Raw genomic sequence first — 8,193 nt, 5'->3', positions numbered from 1 at the left:
AAAAAAACTTTTCATGTGTATATAATTGACTTATATTTAATTATTCAATTGTTTTTATTGTATTTGTTATTTTAATACAAATATTAGTGTTTGTATTTATTTATTTTGAGGTTGCAAAGTCCAAATTAAATCCCCTCGTATTCCACCTGTCTTATTAGCACGCTAAGCATCTTTATACTAATAAGGTGGGCATGTTGCCCTCTGTATATTCATAATTGACCCGGAGGCTTCGTGGCTGTACGAGTTCAGCTGGAGCTGTCCAGGGTTTGATGGTGGATGCGTGCGTTTATGTTGCCTCATTTCCTGTATTTGACTCTCAGTCGAGAGAGAGAGAGCTAGAGAGAGAGAGAGAGAGAGACACACACACACACACACACACACACACACACACACACACACACACACACACACACACACAGAGGGGGAGGTTGGTTCCTGATACCGAGACACGGAAAAGCAGGGGAGGGAGAATTACAGAAAAAGACGAGCGTGGAGAGAGGGAGACAGCGAGCAGGGGAATTACGCTGACCGACACACGCGCGTCTCCCAGCTGACTGCTGACATTGTTGACGTGCTCACTCTCTCAAAGCTGTCACGGGCGAAATACTGGAGCTCCAAAGCATCGACATCGCGCTCCCCCAGAACTCATGGGTTAACAGGTATGCCTCTCTCACCTTTCCACTCTGTCTCTAACAGCACTTCCTCCCTTCTGAGTCTGACCACCGCGCAGGCTTCACTCTCAGCGCTTTTTACAATCATACTTGACTTGTCATCTGGATGTATGGCAGAGACATGAGCTCGCGGCTCAACACAGGTATTCAGGTGAGCTCAAGTTGTGAGTTTCCGCGAGGCCGGCGCGATTGTGTTATTTTCACGTCATTGAGGTAGACTGCGTGACAGCAACCTGTTTGACGTCTCCAGGTGAGAACGCGTTCATGACAGATGATGCACACGCCGCGAACAGCTGTCAGATGTGCAGTCATTCATTCAGGATAGACTTTTATTGGACTGATGGGAGACTTTCTGTTTTGTCTTATCAACGCAACTTCACATTTCAGCGTTAGGAACTTAATGGTGGTTGTGTTATAACAGTTTTAATCCTGAAATCGTGTCCTTTGGGGGGTCAGTGCATGTGGTGGAGGTGGACTAGTGGTATTTAAATGAAAAGCTCAGCTTTGCCAGCCAAGGGCTTAACCCCACTCTCCTCCCATCATTTAACCTCCAAAAGGGGAATTTCTCCAGCTGGAAATTTCTGCTGCGTCAACACCCTAAACCTACTACCAGAAAAGGGAAGGGGATTTCTTCTTTTTAGGACTCACTTTTATTATTTCATGTCCTGCATAATTGAATCAATGGGCTCGGAGCCTAATACTTCCCTCAACTTGAGGAGAGCGGAGTATATTCGAGTGTTCGCTGAGGGAAGCGTTAGGTGACACTAGCGCTGCTGCTCTTCGGGTTATTGTCCTTTTTTCTTTCCCCTCGTCTGCCCCCTTAAAGCTGGTCAGTTCCGTCTTCCTCCATTTTCTCCTCGCTGACGGGTTGGTTTTAAGGGGAGCGACCCCACTTGTTTGACTCGCCGAAGGCGGAACATCAGCGGGTTAACAGATAAACGCCAACAAAGAATTCGAACGCGCGTTTGAGAATTGATACATTTGAATCGAACGTTACGCGCAACAATGTATCATTCAGCGCGTCTGTCAAAAGAACGTGCCACTCTGTATTGATTATTATGACATTTGTTCGCGCAGTGTCGGCTCTTGTTTGCTACAGGTGCACTCTGTTCTGATTGGTTAGCTGAACATATTTGGCGAAAATGTTAAAGTCAGACTGTTGACAACAATATCCGCGCGTTTACTTGTGAAATTAACCGCGATCATTTAACTTACATTACGACAAAACGCAAGTCACGCTTTTTAAATTACATTCATGTATTTATGGCATTGTAACTGTCTGCAGTGCAAAAATGAGTCAGTTGAGCAGAAGAACTGGTTATGTAAGGAACTGTCCTCATGCCCATCTACACAGAATGAAGCCAGTGGAAACATGACAACTTCCTTTGCCAGTCACTTTTTAGGTTTTCTCCAGGTCTCACGACCTTAATTGAAACATTAATTAACATGACAATGGCATTGTTTATTCTTCACATCTGTTGTAGATGTAGATTGTGATGTATCTTAATGTTAGCTGGCAGGTGTCCGTTGTTGCAGAACAGCCTATCCACCCTTCGTTCTCTCCTGGGATGGAAAACAGTACTTTTAAGGTAGTCTAGAATTATTTATTGACACCATGTGACTTGGTACTGACCGAATCAGGACAATAGATTCTCATACAATCTTTTTATCTGTTCAAACTGTTATTAAGCACTAAACTGTAATGTGTTCCTAGACTTTTCTTTTCTTACCATTAGAGTCCACAGAATTATAATGCGATTCTTATTTTTCCTCATAAAAGTAGTGATTGTGTTCCCGCAGCTTGACTGGTAAAGCACAGAGCTAACAGCACCAGGGGTGTGATTCCCATTGAGCAGGCAAACTCTTAAAAATACACCTTAATAAATATACTTTTTAAGGCACTTTAGATAAAAGCGTCTGCCAAATGTGTAAATGACTGTTCTCTGGTGCACACACACTCCGTATTTGTATTTTTTAGCAAGAGCTCTTGTTCTAGAGGGCAGTGTTGGTGTTGCGTGTCAGGGTTGCGTCCAGGTGTTTTTGTTTAATGGAGAATCCGTGTGCGTGTGTGTGTTTGTGTATAAGTAGGAGAACATTTTAAACAGGAGGGGGGCTCTGGTCCACTATGCATATTGACTTCCTCACAGGTGTGGCTGTATTGTGTCAACAGAAAGCAGGGGAGGGGAGCTGGTTCCTACTGCATGGGGTAAAGGGAAGAGAGGGGCTGAAATAAGAGTAAAGAGCAGCATTGTGTTCGAGGAACTGTTTTAATGAAGCCGAAATATCATACCTGCACTTGATAAGCTGTTAAAAGAATATTGTCAGCTTGTTGTCGATTACCACAGAGAATAATTTAACAAAGGCATCTGAAATGAACACTAGTGGTGGTAAAACACCAATAACTTTTATTCCTTTTCACACAAATTATGATTACAGGGACTCTATATGCTATATATAACCAAAAAGTTATTCAGACACTTTGACCTGACCATGTTTTGCTTAAGTGTTTTTTTTTTACACCACAGACTGATCAAAATTAAGCATTGCTTGGTAATTGGTCAACAAAGTATCGATAGTTATAAATATCGTCATACAAACAGTTGTCTGAGTTTTTGGTTGAATGTAATCCATTACATACTTTTCAATTGAAGTTATCTGACATTATCAAAATGAATTGTTCTGACACAGTTGAACTTTGAGCACTTGTCATATTTTATTACCAAAAGATTTTGGTTAGACTTTTTTCATATGTAGTAAACTTACTCTGTAGTGCACCTGGTGCAGCATTGCATTGAGTCTCATGAAAAAAACGAGTACTGATAAAAGAGCTCAAAGACTTGGAAGCAAGCTAAAATGGCATATTTGCTTCAGCAAATGCCTTTTTTATCTCATATTTGCTTTTGTTCACACTATCGGTTAGGTTTAGGGTCAGGTTTAGTGTACAAGGTACGTTACATTCAAGCACGGCAGGTGCTTTAAAACAATCTATATTGAATAAAGCACTATATGTGACCCTGGACTACAAAACCAGTCATAAGTGTCAGTTTTTCAAAATTTAGATTTAAACATACATCTGAAAGCTGAATAAATAGGCTTTCCATCGATGTCTGGGTTGCTAGGATTTGACAGTATTTAGGCCAAGATACAACTATTTGAAAATCTGGAATCTGAGGGTTCAAAAAATCTAAATATTGAGAAAATCATCTTTAAAGTTTCTTAGTTCTTAGCCATGCATATCACTAATCAAAAATTAAGTTTTGATATATTTACGGTAGAAAATTTGCAAAATATCTTCATAAAACATGATCTTTACTTAATATCCGAATGATTTTTGCCATAAAAGAAAAATCGATAATTTTGACCCATACAATGTATTTTTGGCTATTGCTACAAATAAACCCATGCTTCTTAAAGACTGGGTTTGTAGTCCAGGGTTACATATCAATAAAGGTGACCTGATGTTCATCGTTTAGGACCTTTCAGTGGACGTTTCATTTCCAAACTGCAGCAACCAACACAATAAAACATTGTTAAATTTAAGTTTTCCATATTCATGTTGCCAGATTGACTCACTGGGCATTTCACTTTGAAGGTGTTGTGAAACATTTAATATAATTTTGCTGAAATATTACCACAGGCTAATTTTTCAAGTGAGCCTGAGTTGGACTAATTATGCATCCATGCTTTAACAAATAAATGCCCCGTAGACTTCCACTGTAAGTCCACTCTGTCAACATTTTTTTGTGTTTAAAGGAACACTCCACTTTTTTTGGAAATAGGCTCATTCTCCAACTCCCCCCGAGTTAATAAGTTGAGTTTTACCGTTTTGAAATCCATTCAGCCGTTCTCCTGTTCTGGCGATATCACTTTTAGCATAGCTTAGCATAGATCATTGAATCCTATTAGACCAATAGCATCACGTTCAAAAATGACCAACGAGTTTCGATATTTGTCCTATTTAAAACTTGACTCTTCTGTAGTTATATCGTGTACTAAGACCGGCGGAAATGCAAAGCTTCAATTTTCTAGGCTGATAAGATTAGGAACTACACCCCCATTCCGGCGTAATAGTCAAGGAAGTTTGCTGCCATAATATGGCCGAAGCAGGAGCAGTAATACCACGCAGCACATGTGCAAATGCTAAACTAACTGGGAACTCATTTCTGATAATACTCCGCCTGCTTCGGCCATATTACGGCAGCTAACTTCCTTGACTATTACGCCGGAATGGAAGTGTAGTTCCTAATCTTATCGGCCTAGAAAATAGCAGCTTTACATTTCCACCGGTCTTAGTACACGATATAATTACAGAAGAGTCAAGTTTTAAATACAACAATTATGGAAACTCGTTGGTCATTTTTGAACGCGATGCTATTGGTCTAATAGGATTCAATGATCTATGCTAAGCTATGCTAAAAGTTATTTCGCCAGAACAGGAGAACGGCTGAATGGATTTCAAAACGGTACAAATCAACTTATTAACTCGGGGGGAGTTGGAGAATGAGCCTATTTCCAAAAAAAGTGGAGTGTTCCTTTAACTCCTCAAAGTTGAAATTTTCTATTGAAACTGACAGCGTAGATGTTTCCAAAAGAACAGAACTCGTATTTAACCCTGAATATTCTTTATAAAGTGCTAAATTATGTATGTAAGTTACGTTCAACTTAATGAATACACTATACCGTTTTATATGAGGGAATCCACCATGTTGGAGTTTGTTTTAATTGTTTGCACTGCTATAATGTTTAAGCATACATGTTTAGCATGTCTGTGGATGTGCAAGTGTATCTTGAGGGAGGTTCAAGCAGTTAGTTGAACAAGAAAGTGCAGTGCAGTGTTTATTCAGGGTGGTTGCGGTTGTTAATCTGAACATTTGCACAGAAAGGCAAGATATGGGGGAGGAGGTGGCTGATGGTACAGAGGGATAGAGAAACAGATAAAGAGGGGGTAGTTCAACTGTCCGTGTGTGTGTGTGTGTGTGCGCGCATGGGGGGGCAGGGTATGGGGGTGCAAACTGACACGACACACAGCTGAGTGTGTATGTGTGTATGTATGTATGTGTGTGTGGGTGGAGTGTGTGGAAGATGGCTGCTCTCCCCAGGCTGTGGGCTGTGTTGTGTGGGTAACAGGTTAGAAAGCATGAACCCGCTACAACACTGGGGACCGGCTTCTCCCCCTCACTTTAAAGACCACACAAAGCCCGATATTCGATTTATCAGCTTAAAAACACACTTAGCGTTAAACATCTGTAAAGTATGAAGCCTCGCATTAATATTTAACACTAAACGCAAACATGAGGGTTCAACACACAATTGTTGCGTTTAAATTTTTTATTTTATTTTTACACCCTCACACCCTCACACCAGATGTGCAATCAAACATCCCTTACGAAAAAACTAGGAGTTCTTTTGTGTGAGCGTGGACGCATACAGGTGCGCTTCACTCCCTAGAGCTGTTTGGGGGGCTGTGTATGTGTGTGTGTGTGTGTGTGTGTGTGTGTGTGTGTGTGTGTATGGAGTGACAGCTGTGCTCATCAGCCACTTAGATGTGTTCATCCCCCTAGATTAGGCGCTCGGTGTGTGGGTTAAACCGGAGCCGACCTCCCTGGAACCGCCCCACAAAGACCTGTGTCCTCAGGTGCCTTGTGAATATTTCAGTGGGGGCTCTCAGGCTGTGTGGAAAGCCCTGGGGGAGAAACCGAGTGAAAAAAAAAAAGCCCCTGGAAATGAGATAGCATACCCTGGGCAGACGCTTAGCAGTGGGCTTTACACTCCTAGGCTGAAAAAGAGGATGTGGTTGTGAGGTTTTTGTTTCTGTTTTTTCCTCTTCTTTTTTTCCATGCGCTCTTGTCCACCTTGTATAATCTGTAATTCTCTCTCTCTTTCTCTTCTTCTGTCTGCTGGTGAAATCCAGTCCAGCTCGGTGGTTCCTAAATCGTCACGTATTGCTGGGTTTGGGTTTGAAAAGTAACAAACACACGCACACACAAACTCGTTTACAGCACCCCCGCCCCTGTCACGCTCGGTCGTTTCTGGCTTACTTTCTGACCACACGTGGTCTTAAATACAGGATGTTTACACACGGGGAGGTATGCTAACCCTCACCAGTTAAAACCATACTTGTCTTCATCCTCTTCAGCCCCTTTAACTTGCTGATTAGGGGTTTAGAGTAAGCAGACTTTATCTAATGTACATCCCTGCTGAGCTTCGAATGCTTCGAAGTGTTAAATGAGGATTCACATATTGTAACTATGAAACTTACTGGCATGTATGTGTGACAGTAGTAGTGTCACACATTTGTGTTATGAGGACAGTGTGACGTCACACTTGAACTGAGAGATTCAAATCGCTCATTCGTATTTACACAATCTGCCATTCAAACTTTCTCTTTGAGCACATGCCGTCTTAAGTTGCATGGGTTTGTTTGGAGTGTCCGTCATGAAATATAGGCCTACGTCATTCAACCCAACCAATCAGGTTGTGAACATATCACTATGCCTTTAGGTTCAGTATCTTTAGGTCCGCTGTTAAAAATACCAGTGTGAACACTAAGCAGTCCTGGACCAAATATAGAATTTTTCTTTTTGGTCCGGACCAAATGAACCAAGTGAACACACCCTTAGATAACTAAAACACATATATTAGTCACTAATATTCTTTATAAATAGTGCTTTCAATTTCATCACTGTATAGAGTTATTTGTATAAATAGTCTGTTTTCGTCAACAAAGTCCCTTAGTATTGACAGCTGGTGAGCAAAATCCATTGTCGGGGTGGTAGTCCTTTATTATTCGTAAATATTCTAAATGTTTAGCAAGTTTTAAGATCTTGTTCTGACATTTTTGCACACAGGCTCCCTAACAGTAATTAAGCACAGTTTGATAAGTGGTAGAATATAAACTGGTGCAGTAAAAAAAATAAAATCAATACAAGCTTTTCAGTCAAATATAATTTACACATTCTGTCAAAACATTAACCCAGAAAAAATCTACCCGTGGCAATAGTTAAAAGTAGCAAATTTATTAGGAAAACTGGATTTGGCAACCCTGATTATGATACAAGTTTACAGTTTATATACCCACATAATGTCACAGCACAATATTCATTTATCCCAACGGATTATGCATTCTTTGCGTGTTTTCACACTTATTTTACCTCATGTTTCACACATTAAGGGTATGTGATGACAAGGTTAAAGTTATATTTTCAGACTTAAAGGGATAGCTCATCCAAAAAATTACCTCATGATTTACTTACTCTCAAGCCATCCTAGGTGTATATGACTTTCTTCTTTCAGACAAATGCATTCAGAGTTCTATTAAAAAAATGCCCTGACTCTTCCAAGCTTTATAATGCCAGTGAATGGGTGTTAAGATTTTGAAGTCTAATAAAGTGCATCCATCCATCATAAAAAGTACTCTACACAGCTCCAGGGGTTAATAAAGGCCTTCTGAAACAAATTGATGCATTTGTATAAGAAACATAACCATATTTAAAACTTTATAAAACCTTACATAAAAATGTCC

At 40.4% G+C, this 8,193-nt stretch overlaps 1 protein-coding gene across 1 annotated transcript in view; it reads left to right on the top strand.

The window, feature by feature from the left end:
- The first annotated feature begins 373 nt into the window (after positions 1-373).
- Positions 374-8,193, top strand: part of LOC141291128 (zinc finger and BTB domain-containing protein 46-like) — a 100,184-nt gene continuing 92,364 nt past the window's right edge. Inside the window, exon 1 of the mRNA XM_073823300.1 lies at positions 374-659. The gene's annotated coding sequence lies outside the window, so the exon portion shown is untranslated. The remainder of the gene's footprint in view (positions 660-8,193) is intronic.

Source organism: Garra rufa, chromosome 18 (assembly GCF_049309525.1).
Source record: "Garra rufa chromosome 18, GarRuf1.0, whole genome shotgun sequence".
NCBI classification, from domain to species: domain Eukaryota; kingdom Metazoa; phylum Chordata; class Actinopteri; order Cypriniformes; family Cyprinidae; genus Garra; species Garra rufa.
The sequence above is the reverse complement of the archived record's forward strand: the minus strand, read 5'-3'. Positions and strand labels throughout refer to the sequence as shown.